Below are 18,991 nucleotides of genomic sequence, written 5' to 3'. Positions count from 1 at the left end.
TTAGTAGAGACGGGGTTTCACCATGTTGACCAGGATGGTCTCGATCTCTTGACCTCGTGATCCACCCACCTCGGCCTCCCAAAGTGCTGGGATTACAGGCTTGAGCCACCGCGCCCGGCCTAAGTAACTAATTTTTAAAAGTATACGGCTTCCCCTTCCATTGCTCGTTTTGTAAGTAGAAGATGTGTGAAGACCTCTTTCTACTCTTTTCTTTATAAATTACCCAGTCTCGGGTATCTCTTTATAGCAGTGCAAGATTGGCCTAATACGTCCATTAATAGAGGGCTGTCTGGATAAATTATGGTGCCACCATACAGGGAAATATGAAGCAGCAGGAAAACAGTGAGGAACCTCTCTACATGCAATTATGGGGTCATCTCCAAGACATGGTATGGAGAGCAAGTACTCATGTTCCCAGGAGAGGGTCTGCAGATGTCTCCACCCACATCTTCTACTTCAAAAACAAACAATGGAAGGGAAAGCCATATAGTTTTAACAATTAGTTACCTATGGGGAACAGGAAAAGAAGGGAATACAGTTAAGGGGCAGAGATAGAGGCTAGAATCCTTTGGATATGCCTTATTTTGTAGATTTGACTTTGAAACTATCAAAACATTTTATATACTTATAAAATTTAAATTTCTAAAAAGTGGCCCACGAAATGAAAAGCAAAATGAAACAAATGAATGTATATACGTTGGACTATTGGAGTAACTCCACAGAAAGGGACTGTTCCAAGTATTTTAAAATTGAGTGATGTGCTGGAAGACCCCGATGGATCTCAAAGACATCTAATAAAAATTTGGTTTTTATTACTTTGTTACTGTTAGACAAGCCTGTGAACCAATTTTTATGTTGAACATTGGTAAATAAAAACATTTAGCCTGTCTTACCTAAACAAATTATACCACCAGATAGCCAAACTACAGAAGAGATGGTTGTTTCTTTCCATAAAAGTGTTTTTTTTCCTTTTTAAGAAAAAAAATGACAATATCCTTGTTTTCCAACCTCTATAAACAAATGGATCTAGGAACTGATCATCATCAGCTGCTAACATCCCTAAATGAAAGACAATCAGATATTATGTGCTTAGTGACGGAAAAACGCACTATCACCTGTGAAGAATGCTGCCCTCCTCAACAAAACACCTGAATCTAATTAAGCCTTTGATGCCAACTCATGCTATACCCCAGTGATGTAAATAGGAAAATACAATCTATGACAAATTCTGCTGGAAAAATGACTCAGGACCTCTAACAAATAAATTGCAAAGATAGAAAAGAGATGGAAGGAAAACTATAGGTTTTGAAGAGATCTAACACACTACCCGTGTGTGAACCTTATTTGGATCCTATTTCAAACAAACCACCATGAAAATAAAATTATAACTTTATGAGAAAATTAGAAAATGAGTACTGACTAGATATTTGATAATATGAAGGAAATATTTTATTTAAGTGTGATAACATCAAGGTTATGTTTTAAAAGAGCCTTTATCTTCTGGAAATAGCTACTAAAATATGGATAAAAGACACAGGGGTTTGCATCTAAATAATACTAGATGAGGGAAGGGTGAGTAGAAATGAAACAAAATCAGCAGTAAGTTGGTGACTGTAGATTGGGTGTGACACATGCAAAGAGATTGGATTTTTCCGTCCAATGTTATATCTTTCAAAATTTTCACAAAATCCCTTACATCAGTTTATATGCTCCCAGCTCTTATCCAACTTCCCTTTTTTCTCCTGTAACTAGGTTTCTTCTGGGCTTCTCAAACTTACTCATTTACAGACAGGCATGGTGGTTTACACCTTTAATCCCAGCACTTTGAGAGGCTGAGGCGGGTGGATCACCTGAGGTCAGGAGTTCAAGACCAGCCTGGCCAACAGTTCAAGACCAGCCTGACCAGCCTGGTCAACTTTTCTTTAGTAGAAATCCTGTTTCTACTAAAAATACAAAAAAAGAAAAAAAAATTAGCTGGGCATGGTGACAGGCACCTGTAATCCCAGCTACTCAGGAGACTGAGGCAGGAGAACCACTTGAACCCAGGAGGTGGAGGTTGCAATGAGCCAAGATTATGCCATTGCATACCAGCCAGGGAAACAGATCGAGACTCCATCTCAAAAAAAAAAAAAAAAAAAAAAAAAAAAAAAAAAAAAAAAAAAAAAAAAAACTCATTTACCAGGATAACCATCAAGTTTTTCTCTATAGCATAATAGTACCCCTGAACATCCCTTGAAGAGAATCGATAAGTTAACAACCTACAAAGCTAATAACTTAGGATTCTGTTTATGTTAATGCAATCCTTCCTCTCCCTTGCAAACACAGCTTCTATAGTGGATTTCCGTGAACACTGGTAGATCACTCATTGCCTAAGGGAGCTGGAAATCAGACATTTTTAGCTCAAGTGCTGGCAGGCACTGCCAAATCCACATCAACCAGAAAGGACAAATGTTCTGGAAATTTGAACAGAGGTATAAATGAAAATAAGAACGTACTTCTTTTCTGCCCGTGTCCCACCTATTATGCAATCTTCCAAGTGAGAATGATTATTTATGTTCAGTCTACAAACATGTGACCATTTCATCATTTTGGAAAAGAAATTAATGAAATATTTAAACATTAACAGTGTTCTGGAAGCATCATTTACCCAGCGCAGCTGCAGCTTCTCAGTGGGGGGCATTCATGACAGATTTAAATGCAGCGTCTTCATAACAAACTCAGTCAGTGGCCTGGTTTCCGCAAAAGCAGTAATAACGTTAGGCTCACAAGCAATTTGCTTCTGAGAAGGGGGGCTTTAGATGCCCCTCCAGGCAGAGATGACTGACAGACCCCAAGCAAGACAGGGATGGGTCCTATAAATGCATGGTGGCTGTCCGGAGAACCTGGCTTTGAAAATGCAGGTTCTGACACTCCCAACTTAAACCCTGCTTTTCTATGAGCAAAAGACTTGCATTGCCATTATCTGTTTGATTTTCTGGAAAGAAATGAAAAGTTAAGACTTTTACTGAAGTAGAATATTAGGCTAGTGCAATGGGTAAGCTTGAGTTCTGGGTCTGAATCTGTCATCTGCCCCTTACTAGCTAAATAACCAATAGCATGTTCCTTAACCTTTCTGAGCCTCAGTTTCCTTACCTTATAAGGGTGACAATTTATAATAGTGCCTGTCCTCAGTGATTATTCTGATTATATTACTACAGCATGTACTTAACATAGTAGCCAGCAAAGATGTGAGTGCCAAAAGATAAAATTACAATAAATTTATAGAATTCATTGCTTTTAATTCATGATTTATGAATTGAAGCACCTCCTTTCTATACGATAGAATGAAAGCTCCCACTGGGCAACAGGAAAACAGTGGGTTTTGTAAGGTGGGTAAAAGGAAACATAACAATAGAAAAATGATTAGTTAACATCAGGTTACTTCAGTTTACTTTTTTGTAAGGGTTAAGGCAGAAGGGATTTGCTTATTATGCTGACTCAGGTAGAGAGTGGCATTTAGCATGAGTGACTCCATTTTAGTTTGGACAGGATTTTAGGGGTCTAGTACAGGAGCTTAGTCTTAAACAATGACCTCTCTATTTAACATTAGCTAGTCTGTGGCCTGTTTTCAATAGAGAGGATGAATCAAATACTGCAACAATTCTCCTACAGAAAGGAAGGTATTATTATTATTACAGTAATATCTCAGTTCTACAGATTTTTCACATTGATTTTCTCAATCACAACTATCTTGCAAATTTAACTCAGCAGGTGTAATTTTTGCTGTGTTTCTGAGGACACTGTGTTATGGAGAAGTAAACACTTTTATTCAAGGTAACATGACCAGCTAGTGGCAGCGGTAGGGTAGAAACAGGATATCTTGACTCCCAGTTCTCCCATGCCTTCTCTTCTAGACCTTTTCTTCTAGACCACACCTGGTTTCGTACCTTTTTGAAAGGTGCCAAGCACATTTCCCCCCCCCCCCCAGTTTGGCTGCTTTTTCCTTCCTCAAGAAGAGCACAACTTTGCCAGCCTAGAAAGATTAGGTAATGTCACCTTTGTGTTTCATGAACTTCAAGAGGCCAGGAAATATTTTCCCTGTCGTATGGCTCTCCAGCCAGAGGCTATATATGTATACACACACACATATATATACACACACACACACACACACACTACACACACACACAGATGTATATATATACACATGTATACATATATTAGTACAAACAAAATATTACATAATATAAAAATAAAAGGGAGATTTTAACTGTTTCTATTAAAAAATTACAGTCATTTGCCTCATAATGATGTTACAGTCAACAGTGGACCATATATATGATGGTGTTTCCATAAGATTATGGCATATTTTTACTATACCTTTTCTACATTTAGATACACAAATACTTCCCATTGTGTTGCAACTGCCTACAGAATTCAGTACAGGAACATGCTGTACAGATTTGTAGACCAGGAGCAATGGGCTTTACCATATAGCCTAGATATATAGTAGGCTATGCCATATAGGTTTGTGTAAGTACACTCTATGATGTGTTCTTGGCCACAGAATAAAAACTAAATAGTGTTACTTCTTCCTCCCATGCCAGGGCAGACATTGCTAATTGGTAATGACTCTATTTTCCACTAAGTCCACAGACAGCTTCAGAATCCTCAGGAAATACTGAGCTCCAGGGAGCCACCAGCAATCAATCTGAGTTTGCCCATGAAATAAAACACACGTGCCCTCCCTGGAGTAGAGCCACGCATGTGAAAGTTCCTCAAGGTCAGGGACCACTTTCTTACCAATCAGTGAAAATGCAGAGACCTTAGCAGAGTGCTGCCAAAAGATTAAGCACTGGGGAAGTACTGAATGAAAGAATGCATGAACATACCTCAATCACCTGACAACATAGGTGAGAGGAGATGACCTGAAGTTGGCCATGTCCTTCTAGTTTTTCCATTCCTTCTCCTTCACTATTAATAACACAGATAAGGCCAGGCATGGTCACTCACACTTATAATCCAGCACTTTGGGAGGCTAAGGCAGGCAGATCTCATGAGGTTAGGAGTTCGAGACCAGCCTGGCCAACATGGTGAAACCCTGTCTCTACTAAAAATTCAAAAATTAACCAGGTGTGGGAGCACACACCTGTAGTCCCAGCTACTCAGGAGGCTGAGGCAGGAGAATTGCTTGAACCTGGGAGACAGAGGTTGCAGTGAGCTGACATAGAGCCACCGCACTCCAGCCTGGGTGACACAGCAAGACTCCACCTCAACAAAACAACACAGAGATAATTAAAATCAGCATGGAATACATAGTCATATCCATAAACTGCCAGGGTATTTCTTACTTTTTTTTTCTAGAGATTCTCATTTTTGCTACTTTATATTTTAGAAGGAAGCTTTGTATAATGATCACAGATAGAAAACCAATATTATATGCCATAAACACAGGGGAGCCATAAAAAACATAGCAATGAACATAAACACAGGTCTGGGTATTATCTGAAAATCATCCCTTGTTTACCACTGATATCCACATGAGAGGCATTTTAGTGTGGAGGTAAAATGGATAGCTTGAGTTAGAATCTTACCTCTGCCAATACCCAGTTGCGTGACCTTCAGTAGGTGACATAACCTTTCTAAGCCTCACTCTCCTCATTTTGGTAAAAGGCATAATGATAGTTCCTATCTCACAGGCTTTGAAAACTAAACGAGTTAATCCATGTAAATGGCTTGGCTGGTAGAAAGTGCTTGATAAAAGTTAGTGCCTCAACAAAACTGAATCTAGAAACAAACAAAAAAGATTATAAACTGTGAACAAGTGAGATGTATCCCAGGAATGTTAAGATTGGCTTAACAGTAACATCAGAATATCAATTAAGGTAATAAGCTACACCCATAAAGGCAAAAAACCATTCATCTCAATACACACAGAAAAAACATTTGACAAAATCTCAATGCCTTCATCATAAAAACAATAAAAAAAAAAAAAAACCTAGGAATAGAGAACATCCTCAACTGACAGTAAGCGGCTACAAAAAACCCTTAGCTAATATCAGACTTATTGGTGAAAGACTGAATGCTTTCCCACTAAGATCAAGAACAAGACAAATAAGTCTGCTCTTAGCATTTCTATTCAACATTGCACTGGCAGTTCCAGCCAAGGTAATGAGGCAAGAAAATTAAATAAAAAACATATAGATTGGAAAAGGAAAACTATTCCTATTTGCAGATAACATAGTCTTATATATAGAAAATCCATGAAAAATCTAAAAACTATTAACATGATAAACAAGTTCAGCAAGTCTGTAGGATACAATATGAGCATATAAAAATCAGTTATATCTCTATATACTAGCAATGCACAATATGAAAAGAAAATTGGGAAAACAATTCTATTTACAGTCGCATCAAAAAGAATACAATACTTAGGAATAAACAAAATAAGTGCAAAACATACATTCTGAAAGCAGTAAAACTTTGCTGAAAAAAATTAAAGAAGACCTAAATAAATAAAAAGATATCCCATGTCCATAGGCTGGAAGACTTATATTCTTAAGACAGCACTATCCAAACTAATCTAGAGATTCAACATAATCTCTATCAAAATCTCATCTGGCTTCTTTGCAGAAATTGACAAGCTGACCCTAAAATACATATGGAAATTCAAGGGACTCACTCAGGATAACCAAGACAATCTTGGGGGTGGGAGGAACCTAACAGAATAGGAAGACTCACACTTCCTGATTTCAAAATGTACTCAAAGCTACAGTAATCAAAACAGTGTGGTATTACCATGAAGACAGACAATGAACAATGATAAATTAACAGAATAGAACTGAGAATCCAGAAATCAACCCTCGCATTTATGGTCAATTGAACTTTGACAAGGATAACAAGAGATGGAGAAAGGATATTCTTTTCAAAAAATGATTCTGGGACAACTGGATACTGGATACCCACATGTAAAATTTGTTTTATTGTGTCAAGTATATCCTCAACACCACATAATAAATTAGCTCAATATGGATAAAAGATCTATGTAAGAGCCAAAACTATAAAATTCATAGAAGAAAACTTAAAAATACATCTCTATGACCTTGAATTATGTAATAACACCAAAAACACAAGCAACAAAATAAAAAATAAACATCAAAACTGAAAACTTTTGTGCTTCAAAGGACACCATCAAGAAAGTAAGACCACAGACTAGAAGAAAGTATTTGCAAATCATGTATTTGCTAAATATATAAAATATGTAAATAATCCTTGGCTGGTCACAGTGGCCCATGCCTGTAATCCCAGTACTTTGGGAGGCTGATGGGAGAGTTGCTTGAAGCCAGGAGATTGAGACCAGCCTGGGCGACATAGCAATACCCTGTTTCTACAAAAAGTTTTTTAAAAATAAAAATTTTTAAAAATGAATTCCTAAAACTCATTAATAAAAAGACAACCTGATTTTAGAAATAGGCAATAAACAGATTTTTCTCCAAAGAAAGATATATACACAGCCAATAAGCACACAGAAAGATTAATATCCTTAGTCATTAGGGAAATGCAAATCAAACCACGATAACCATTTCATACCCACTAGGATGGCTATAATGAAAAGTGTTTTACTTTTTCCTTTATAATCTAGATGTCTTCAGCGAATAAAAAACAAGTGTTGGCAAGGATGTGGAGAAACCGGGAACACCATTACCAGTGGGAATGTAAGATGGTGCCTCAACTTTGGAAACTAGATTGCCATTTCCTCACATTTTTAAACAGAGTTACCATTTGACCTAGCAATTCTACTCCTAAGCATAACCCCAAGAGAAATGAAAATATATGTCCACACAAAAACGTGTACATGGATGTCCACAGCAGCATTATTTATAATAGCTAAAAAGCACAAGTAACTAAAATTTGCATCAACTGATAAAGTATGGTATAGCTATATGATGTATTTTTGAGCCATAAAAAGGAATTAAATACTGATATTGCTACAACATGAATGAACCTTGACAATATTATGCTAAGTAAAAGAAGCCAGTCATAAAAAATCCCATGTTGTATGATTCCATTTATTAAATATGCCCAGAATAGGCAAATCTATGGAGACTTAAAGCAGATTAGTGGTTGCCTAGGCCTGGGGTTGGGGGAAATAGGTGGTGCTGCTAAAGGCCACGAGGTTTCTTTCTGGGGCGCTAAAATGCTCTAAAACTGACTGATTACGGGTTGTACAACTCTGTGAATATACCAGAAACCACTGAACTGTATTGTTTCTTTAGACAGAGTTTCACAATTGTTCCCCAACTTTGAGTACAACGGTGTGATGATCTCTGCTCACTGCAACCTCTACCTCCCTGATTCAAACGATTCTCCTGCCTCAGCCTCCGGAGTAGCTGGAATTACAGGCACCTGCCACCATGCCCGGCTAATTTTTGTATTTCTAGTAGAGCCAGGTTTTTGCCATATTGGCCAGGCTGGTCTTGAAATCCTGACCTCAGGTGATCCACCCATCTCGGCCTCCCAAAGTGCTGGGGTTACAGGCGTGAGTCACTGTGCCTGGCCTGAACCGTATTTTTTAAATGAGTGAATTGTACAGTATGTGAACTACATTTCAATAAAGCTATTACTAAAAGTTAGTATTTTTTTAACTACTTTTTGGGAAAGTCTGGATGTAACATAAGCAGAAGGGGTACAAAGAGAGCTGGGGGTGGAATGGGAGCTTGGGGAGTTTGGGGACTGTCATGCTGCCCCTGCAGGCAGATGTCGGGGAGAGCAAAAACTAACGGGGACAACAGGGGAGGAAAAGAGCAATAGATACAACCATACAGCCCCACGGAGTGTCCCCCTAAGCTGCAGGAGTGAACTGGGCCACACGCTGCGGGCCCAGCTAGCCTGTTTGTTCCCTCCCCCGCCCCTGCCTGTTTTGGTTTCTCTGCCATCTCTCAGGTCCCGGGGCTGCCCCACCATGAAGTCAAGACTCTTCCTCATTAACAGAGGCATCTGAGGTGGGTGGGGTGATAGGCTCTGAGGTTTAGAATGAGAGTAAGAAGGGAGTCTAGCTCTTTCTACTGATGAGGAACCTGATGCTTAGAAAAGAGAAGGGACCTGTGCAAGGTCACTGGGTAGTTAGGGGTAGAGCTGGAGTTAACACTGCAACCTCCTGAGAAGCCCAGGGAATGCAATAGAATGACTCACACGACATAGATCTTTAAAAGAAAAGGACACGTCCGGGCACAGTGGCTCATGCCTGTAATCCCAGCACATTGGAAGGCCAAATGGGGTGGATCATCTGAGGTCAGGAGTTTAAGACCAGCCTGACCAACATGGTAAAACCCTGTCTCCACTAAAAATACAAAATTAGCTGGGCATTGTAGCACATGCCTGTAATCCCAGCTACTTGGGAGGCTGAGGCAGGAGAATCGCTTGAACCTGGGAGGCAAAGGTTGCAGTAAGCTGAGATCGCACCATCACACTGCAGCCTGGGGAACAAGAATGAAACTCCGTCTCTAAATAAATAAATAAGACAAGTATTGCAACAAAAATTCTGCAACAAAACTAAAAGTGCTCTAAGAAAGGAAATACAATCAAAGCACATTACTTGGCCTTCTGTGACCATCACATATGTCTCTTAATAATGTAAACACTTTAAACCTGATTTAGGTTAAAATAGAGCTTTCTATCTTGAGAGATGGGGGCAGGGGAGGGAAGAAGGGAGATGGTGCAAGAAAGCGAAATCTCCATCCATCACAGCAGGAAGTAAATAGACAACGTGCAGAATAGATAATTCAAGAAACAGCAGTGTAAGCATATCATTTAGAGATCTGGAGGCAGCTACTAGAAGAAACAGTGAGTTAAAAGCGGCAGCCTCTAAGCAAGGGGCGCTGGATAGTTCTTTTTCATTATAAGGTTTTCAATACTATTTGATATTTTAAAACATGGGTATGTACTGTTTTGATCAAAATTTAATAATTTACTTTAGAAGACAACCACCCAAAGCCTCTTTCTGGCAGTTCAGACACCTGGCTGGTGCCCAGCACCGACTGGCAAGGCGGTCTTGGCTGTTTCAGTTCCTTGCTGCCTGTCTTATGGGACCAGAGGCCCCATCACCTGCAGCTTCTCTCCACACAGGGGACCTGCAGTCAGAGCCGAGAATTCAAGTCAGCCTTGACTTGGGCCTCTGGAGAAGGTCTACCCTCCTCGTTATTTATGAGTACGCAGAGAAAAAGATCTTGTTGGGGGCTAAAGGGCTTGCCACTTCGTTGGCGGTTTTGCCCAGCTGCTTCCTGTGTTGTTAGGGCTGAGGCCGCCTTTCTGGTGACATCAAACCAGGCAGATACCAGCAGCTCAGGGGAATGGCCCTCATGCTGTCAGGAGGGGAAGTCATGCCATCAAGGTGGCTTGCTGATTTGCTCCTGCGGGGGGCCTGTGGGCTGTCACATGAGCAATACCGACATGATGCCTCTGCAGGGAGAGGAGCTGCCTCTCAGAGGCATCTACTAAAACTCACAAAGGGAAGCCATGCATCTGTTATGGAAACAAAGAGCAGGACTTCAGGTCTGGCCACCAGATCGGGACATGTGAAACTGTAACTCGAACCACGGTTCAGTATGAAGACAAAGGCCCCCAAATCACCTTTTCACTCACTCTAAAAGGGCAGATTTCTCTGTCTGTAAAATATGGAGGTTACCCTTGGTTCTCTCGCAACCATGAGGTCAAAACCTGCACCGAGAAGGTTACTGTGGGTAACTTGTGCTAATAACAGCTTAAGCACTGAGTTTTGCAAACAAGGTATGTTTTATTGTATATGAGGCAAGGGTTCAAGACCTCTGCATGATATTATTGCTTGCATGTTCACCTCTTCCCTTGAGCGGTGGGAATGGAGCACATTGGGGGGTTGGCTGTAGGGGCTGACATGTTGAGCATATCAATCTTGTCCATGATGTGTACTAAAAAACAACAACAGCAACCACTTAAGAGTCACTGGATTTGAGCCTCTCTCAGGGCCCCTCCAACTCTAAAGCAAATGACCTATACTACAGTTGAGGCATTCCATCCAAATGGCTTCCTTAAAGACCACATGTTAAGGATCACGCAGACCATTCACTGTGGCCAAGGTACACAGGGCACCATAAACCTGTCCAAGGACATTCTTCCTTTGTGCCTTTGCTCAGGCCGTCTCCATTCCCTTAAGGACTGTCTTCTCTCCTTCTCAAATCCTATCAATCTATCAAGGCCCAAGTCAAGATATGCCCCTTCCACAAAGGCCTGACCAGCCAAGCCCCACAGTGGCCTTCATTTCTCTCATTCCCTTAGAACTCACAGTCTAGAGTTCACAGTTGTTAACTGCACTACAAACTGCTTCATATTACACTAATTCTTTGGATCACTAAAAATGCCAAGGATAATCATCTTGTCTGTGTTTGACCCATAGCAACCAGCACAGAGGAAGACACACTTCGGGAATTACCTGCTTATTAATACTTCAGGAATGATTTGTTGAATGCATGAGCCAATGGCCAAAATTCTTCTAGTTTAAAAAAATTAACAAAAAAGTTAAAATATCATGCTTCTCTAAGATCTCATATCTAAGTCTGCCTTATTACTATAAGAATCTGAGGAGATTCTTTAGAAAATCCTTCTGTCTCAAACCTAAACTTCAACCCCTAAGAAGCAGGTCCTCTCTCTCCCATATGGAAGTATAACAGACTTGAAGGTAGAGGGCTGATCTCTAGTTCTGAATTCTTATCTCACCATTCGTATCTTGCCAAAATAAATCTTAAAACGTCACATTTTAAAAGCATAAATCAAAAATACTACTCAGATATTCCTTAAGAGTTATTGCACGTCTTCTCCAAGGGTTGGCCCTGCAAACTCTCTTTGATCTTAGTCAGGCCTTCAGTGAAGTTAGACAATTCTCTCATTCTTCCCCAGCTGATTTCTTATTCCACCCACAGAGGCGACTGGTCCAAACCCCTGAAGTCTCCTGAAGTTTCCTAACCAGTCTACCACCTTTATTTCCTGCAGAGGACCTCACCTCCTGCCTTACTTAGAAAACAGAGCCTATGGAACATGAGCAGACTAAACATACCTCTGTTTTACCTAGAGATGAAAGCCTGAGAATCCCTGCTCTACAGTGACCAAATAATGACGCAAACAGAATCAAAAGGCCTGCTGATGAGGTCGTCACTGGATCTTTCCCAGGCATCTCGCCAGAAGGTCCTCTACTTTCCTCTCTCACTGGCTTGTTTCTGAGTTGCCCTAAGTCTATCAAAAGGCCACGCAACCAGAATGATCCCTGCAAGAAATTCTGCCTGAACTCAAGCTCTGCCTTCTCAAAACACTTTCTTTCGGGAATTTGCACCCTCTGTTGCCAGGGCCCAAGAAGTATGGCTAAATGGCTGTTCTTTGAGGTACATCACACACAGCCCTTAGATAAAGGCCCTGGCTCGAAAGCCAACAGCGAAGCTCTTTGCATCCTGGGAGGCGTCCCACACCCACTGACTGAATTCTGAAGTGTCTTTGTACAGATAAGGCCATCCAGGGGCCTTGACAGAATCTGTGAATCACAAAGTGCCTTTCAGCTTCCCATTGGCTCGACAGTACAGAGAGGCCACAGATCCATCTTAAATTGACACACAATATATAATTAATAAACTGTTCCTTAAGGAATGGAGGGCATTTACCCAAAAGAGTCACACATTCAGAATTCTCCTTAATTCCATGGTCTTTTTTTCTCAGACTGGGATTCACAGACATTCTCTCATTCGCAGGTTTCCATGATGACAGGCAGGTAAGAGCTGGGCAGGCTGCCTTCCATTGCTCAATTTTTAAGGTTAGAGAGGTAGCGGCTGGCTTAAAGGCACACAGCACGTCAGGGATAAATCCTGTGTTCCATGCTCACTGTGCTGCTGTCTGCCCTGGAAGCAAAGCATGCCCTCAATGTTTCTGGATGGTTGCAAAATGCTAAAGAGGTCCTTCCTCAGCTGCGTGTGTTGAAATGTGAGAATGGCCCTGGGCTTCTGCTTGGCTTACTCCCTCCCCTTTCTCCCTGCCTACTCAAGTTCTACCCACCTCCCTTGTGCTACTTAAGAGCACTTCCCACCTGAAGCCCTTCGCGTCACCCCTTATCACTCTTAGCTTTCCCTTCCTTTGGCAGGTAAACTTGGGGCTGGGTTTACTGGTCACAGAGACCCACCACCCTCAAAAAGGCAAAATTCAGGAAAGCCCTAGAGGTAGAGCTGCTGGTAAGAGCCAAGGGTTGATCACATACATGAGCCAAATTCTTAATGACTATGTAATTAATACATGATAACAAGAAATATATAAGTATGAGGAGCTGTGGTGGCTCAGGCCAGTTGTCCTGGCACATAAGGAGGTGAGTCTAGGCATTTGAGGCCAGCCTGAGCAACACAGAAACCTCCCATCCATTAAAAACAAAACAAAACAAACACAACTGGATGTGGTGGCTCACGCCTGTAATCCCAACACTTTGGGAGGCTGAAGCGGGCAGATCACGGGGTCAGTAGGTCGAGACCAGCCTGACCAACATGGTGAAACTCCATCTCTACTAAAAACAAAAAAAATTAGCTGGGTGTGGTGGTGTGCGCCTGCAATGCCAGCTACTCAGAAGGCTGAAGCAGGAGAATCGCTTGAACCCAGGAGGTGGAGGCTGCAGTGAGCCAAAATCTTGCCACTGCACTCCGGCCTGGGTGACAGCTAGACTGTCTCAAAAAAAAAAAAAAAAAAAAAAATGATAGTACTTACTATGTGCTAGGCATTCTGGCACTTTCATGCTCCCCACAGGTAGTAAGAGCATCCAAAGATATTCTAGTGCCTCTCCCACCACAGTGGGTCCCCCACCCCCATTCACTGTCTAGAAGGCAGCAGCCTGCTCCCGTCTTCCCAGCATCTCGCTACTGATGCAGGGGCCATCCTCTGGACCCTAGGCATGGCTTTGCTCCTCAGAATGACAAGACCAAAGGCCTTTCATAGAGACTCCAATGAGGTGATTGATGTCTGGCTTCGTCAACTACAAGTGAGTAATTAATTCTTGCCAGGAAAGAAATAAGATTCATTGTTATGGTGGCCACATGCAGGCTACAAAAGGCCATTTTGTGACACTGTTGGTGGACCCCTGGGATCAACAGTGGTCAAAAGAACCAGGATAAGAGTGTAGTCCTATCCTTAAATGGGGGGACTGGGGCCCCCTGTACTGTTTTCCAGGAGTGCTGTTCCTGTTAATTAACTTGTTACCTATTCGTCATCTCATTCAGCTTTCTGGTCGATGACAGCAGCAGAGGCCCACTGAACATCGGAGAAGGAGTGATTTATCAGAGGGGACACATAGTGTTCTCCTGGGGCCTTCTACCAGTTTTTGAATTCATGTCTACTTTCTTCTCTGGGCCAGTGTTTGATTTAAGTAAAACTCTCCAACTCCATTGGGCTGTACATCTGACTCTTGGCCTAATGCCTAAAGCAAGTTTTTCCTTTTTCATTTCCAGCAGGGACTGAACAAGGCAGCCTTGGGTGCCTACAGAACCGGTCAGAACTGGCCAGGAAATATAATAAAGAAGCTTAGTGAGCAAAGAGCTAATGCCCCAGCCAGAGGCTCAGTGTGTAGAACTAGCTAGAGGCACTGGCTTTGTAAGCAACAACACTCTCTTCTTGAGGTCTAATCATTGCCTTGGCAAAAGACAGCCAATGCCAACAAGTAACCCTGTGTACCCAAGTTTCACATCTTGAAAGTGGACACTGGGTGCTCAACAAATGCCTTCTGGTGGCAGTAACCCATGACCAGCTAAACATGCACTCACACACACGCATGCACACACACCCTTACAGCATTCCTGCCCGTAGGACCAAAGCTGCCCTTGCCAAATACAGAGCTGACAGCTGCTAGATATTGTCATTTCAGGGACCTGTTCCCAAAAGAACTACTCAGCTCCCCACCTCCACTTCCAGGCCCACTGTTTGAAATTCCACTATTAGTGACAGCAAGTATTTTCTAATTGTTTCCCGTTAAAGCTTTGTTTTCCATTAAAATGCCTCCATCCTGTTTCTTTTCCAGTCAAATGACTTGTAAAGCACCTGCTCCGCATCAAATGGGAACTTCTTCGGTATTTAGCTCTCCAAGATAAACACAGTCATTGGCTCCTTTCTTGAAAACAATTTCTGACACTGGAGAATGGGGGAAGGGAAAGACACTGTATGGAAGTGGAGGTGGGAGGCCACCAGGAAGGCCACAGAGAGAGGGTCTAATGTGGAGAAAACAACCGCCAAGGCCTTCACAGGCCTGCCCATAGATATGGACCTAGATTTTTGCCCTCTAAGATCTGAGACCCCAGGTTGCTCGCACAGCCTGTATCCAAGAGTAAGGTGAGACCCACCGACCTAACTGGGACACAGACAGGAGGTAGAAAATGGGAACACAGAAACCAACACTCTCCTCATTTGGCCCTCCTGCCTGCAGGACTGCCGCCGTCTCCCTGCCCATGCTGAGGGCACAGGCACCCAGGAACTAGCAGAAAAAGATCCTTGTCCCATTCTTGGCCTAGATGGAAGGACAGCTGATGGCTCATCAGCCCTAGTGAGTGGTTCCACTGCGCCGGGGAAAGTAGGCAAGCAGAAGTCAAAGTCACATTCCCTGGGCTGGGGAGGCAGCGGGGCTGTCAGTGTCGTTTCTAGCGGGGTTCTGGGTATAGGGAGCCATGCTTTTGTGGGCCATGCTACCTGCCCCCATCCCCAAGCAGAGAGCACCTCCTCCTCTTCTTTTGCACATAGGTGGGCTTTTCTTTGGGGTGAGGGGTAGGGCTGTCCCGAAAAGCAGACGCCACAACAGACAGGTAGGCATCTTCCTGGTTCTTAAGAGAAAAAAAAAAACAACCTTTTCCCGGAGGAGTCAGCCCACTCATCCCCTTCCCCCACCTCCAACCTACCCGCAGCCAGCCGGGAGAGCGATGCTAGTGTAAGCCCGAAAGCTTCCAAGCGGGTCTGACCTGCTCCTCTCGCATCAAAGCCCTCTGCCCCCAAACATCGCCGCTGCGCCCCTCGCCCCACCCATCACACGTTCTGTGTGCCCGAGGCCGCTGCCAGGCGGGCCCAGGCGGCTCTCGCTAGCCCTGGGGGAGGTGACGGTGGGCTCGGCGGCAGAGGCGGGGGCCAGCGCTCTGCAGTACCTGGACTCGAGGATGACGCCGCCGCCGGGCTCGGGGCCGCTGCAGGTGTCTCCGGTCCCTGAGATTAGCACCGCCTCCTCCCGGGCTGGCGGCTCCGGCCCAGGCCGCGCACCTGCTGCTGCGGCTCCCCAGCCGCCGCGCTGGAACTCCGCGATGCGCCGGCGCCTCCCGGCCAGAGCGTCCGCACCGCGGGACGCCCAGTGGGCCCGAGGGGGAAAGGGGCCGCGTGGGGCCTGAGGCCCCGCCTCGCGCTAGCCAGGGCGCAGCGCCTAGCGCACCCCGCGGGCCGGGAGAGGGGGCGGCCCCTCGCGCATCCTCACGGCCTCATCCCAGTCCTCGGCAGCATCCCGGTCCCAGTGTCGGGCCCGAGGCCTGCGAGCGCCGCTTACCTGGCTCTGCAGCGCGGTCCAGGGGAGGGACCCGAAGCTACCGCAGGGCCCCGCGCCGGGGCGCAGGATGCTCTGTCCCGCTCCGCTGCGCCGCGCTCGGCCCCGCCCCGGCTCCGCCCGCCCCGGCTCCGCCCCCGCCCGGCGCCCGCCCCTTCGCGGCTGCGGCTGTCACACAAAGGGCAGGAAATGGCTGCGGCGGGCCATTCTCCGCGCTGCGCGCTGTACCCCCGGCGCACCCGGGACCTGCAACTCGGGCTCGGAGGACCGCTCGGCACCCAGGCTTCCTGCCCTGGGCGCCGGAAAGGGAGGGAGGGCTTCTTCCACGGCCTCCATCACCGGGAACCACACCTGCAGCAACCCTAGCACGAGAGCTTCGGCCGCGTTCGGATCTCATTGGCCCCACATGATTTCCAAGTGATCGTTTATCAACCCAATCTTTATTGATTGCCTATTCTGTTCCAAGGATCGTGCCAGGACCTGGGTGTGCACTGGTGTATAAAAGACATGGTCCTTGCCCCCTTGAAGTTTATCACCTGCCAGGAGAGACGGGTGTAAATTAACCCAGCAAATGTCCAGTTACAGCCCATAGTGCTGTGAGAATGAGCAGGGCGAAGTGACAGAAGATGCAACGGGGGCTAGGGGAGGGGACCTTCCACCAGTTGAGCCTGCTCCCTGATGGGGCTCCTTTGCTCGAGAATAACTTCTTCCGCTCCTTTCTGGTTGGCTGGAGAAGAGTCCCTGAAGCTGCCACCTCTTTAACAGGGACCTGCCTCAACTGCATTCTGGAAGAATTGCCTAACGGACAAATAGGTGACAGGAAGCACTGAGAGAAGAGGAACCTTTCTCTTCAAGGCTTATATGCCGTTTCCGGCTCTTTAAAGAAACAATTATCTGACCTGCCGTGGCTCACACCTGTAATACCAACATTTTGGGAGGCTGAGACCGGAGGATCGCTTGCGCTCAAGAAATGGAGACCAGCCTGGGCAACTCAACGAAACCTCATCTCTACTAAAAATTTAAAAAAAAGAAAAAAAGATGGGTGTGGGGACATGCACCTGTGGTCCCAGCTATTCAGGAGGCTAAGGTGGGAGGATTGCTTGAGACTGGGAGATTGACGCTGCAGTGAGCTATGATCCCACTGCTGGACTACAGCCTGGGTGACAGAGTGAGACTCTGTCTCAAAAATAAATAAATAAAAGAAAAAAAGAGGAAAAGAAAGAAACAATTCTCATTGAGATGCAGCCTGGTAGGCCAAAGAAAGAGAGAAAGAGAAAGAAAAGAAAGAGAAAAAGAATAATTCTCATTGAGATGCAGCCTTGGTAGGTGAAAGAAAAGAAAAAAAGGTAAAAAGAGAGAAAAAAGAAAGGAAAAGGAAATGAGACCAAAAAAAAAGAGAAAGAAACAATTCTCACTGAGATGCAGCCTGGGGGGCCTTCAGACCAGGCTGAAGTCAGGCTGCACCAAATTCTAACCTTGAGACACCTTAGCAAGTCACGTCACCACTCTGCTCCACAGAGGTCTCTGTATCTGCAACACAGGGAATAAGAGTTGCCCTTTGTACCTTACAGGGTAAATAATTTGAAAGCATTTGAGACATTGTGGAGTGTATGTAGACATAAGGAATGGTTTCCTAGGGCCCACAAATGTATACTTAATCATTCAGCTATTCCTAATAAGGGTGATTTACGGAGAAGCCTCATTATTCAAGCCCTAGCAAATGATTTATGGAAGCCTTTACTTGCCCTTACTGATCTCACCTTATGTCCCAAGTTCTCAGAATCCATGATTCCTTATGGTTTGATCTTAAGTCACTAATTCCAATTCAAATTGCTATATCAGAAAAAAAAAATGACATGTATACATACATTTCTGTCCCTGGTGCTGTGTGAAAAGCTGTGGGGGTGTTTGTGGAGAATGGGTTTAGAAACAGAACCGAGGTTTCCTTTTTTAAAAATGTTTCATTTTCCACCATGATCCTTGGGATTTCAAGTGTTAGTGATTACAGATATTAACAATGAGAATCCCACCAAGTCAGATTTTCATTCTAAGGGGCATATTATTTCAGACGTTGTAGTTTTCAGAAGATGCATTTCTCCCTGTTGTTCCTTTCCTGTCTTTTCGCCTTCAGGAACAAGTTGCCTGAAAACAGAAAAGATTATTACATATATATTTGGTTAGATCTTAGGCAAAAATAACTCCCTGACCTCCGAGTTTTATTTGCGTATAAAGCAGAGCAGTGTGGTCTTTTGAAGCCACTGTGTTGGAAATTCAGAGGTTTGCCTTTTGGTCCTAGTTTTGCAACTAACAGAATGATGTTAGGCAAGGAGTTTCACCCGTTTCCCCACCTATTAAATGAAGTAGGTTGGATGTGCTCCAACTTCCCTCTGAATGTGGAAAATTACATGAGTTAGAAAGAAGCGCATGCCCCTCCCAGGTTTAAGGTGCTTCCCT

The 18,991-nt window shown here is 44.0% G+C and overlaps 1 protein-coding gene across 3 annotated transcripts in view; it reads right to left on the bottom strand.

Moving 5' to 3' along the window:
• Positions 1-16,656, bottom strand: part of CYFIP2 (cytoplasmic FMR1 interacting protein 2) — a 142,355-nt gene extending 125,699 nt beyond the window's left edge. Inside the window, exon 1 of one of the 3 annotated variants that reach the window (XM_017517071.2) lies at positions 16,541-16,656. The gene's annotated coding sequence lies outside the window, so the exon portion shown is untranslated. Of the gene's footprint in view, positions 1-16,151 lie in introns of all 3 variants that reach the window. The other 2 variants (XM_017517069.2, XM_017517070.2) reach the window with 2 other exon arrangements.
• Between the last annotated feature and the right edge of the window lie 2,335 nt (positions 16,657-18,991).

Source organism: Cebus imitator, unplaced genomic scaffold (genome assembly GCF_001604975.1).
Source record: "Cebus imitator isolate Cc_AM_T3 unplaced genomic scaffold, Cebus_imitator-1.0 Scaffold616, whole genome shotgun sequence".
NCBI classification, from domain to species: domain Eukaryota; kingdom Metazoa; phylum Chordata; class Mammalia; order Primates; family Cebidae; genus Cebus; species Cebus imitator.
The sequence above is the reverse complement of the archived record's forward strand: the minus strand, read 5'-3'. Positions and strand labels throughout refer to the sequence as shown.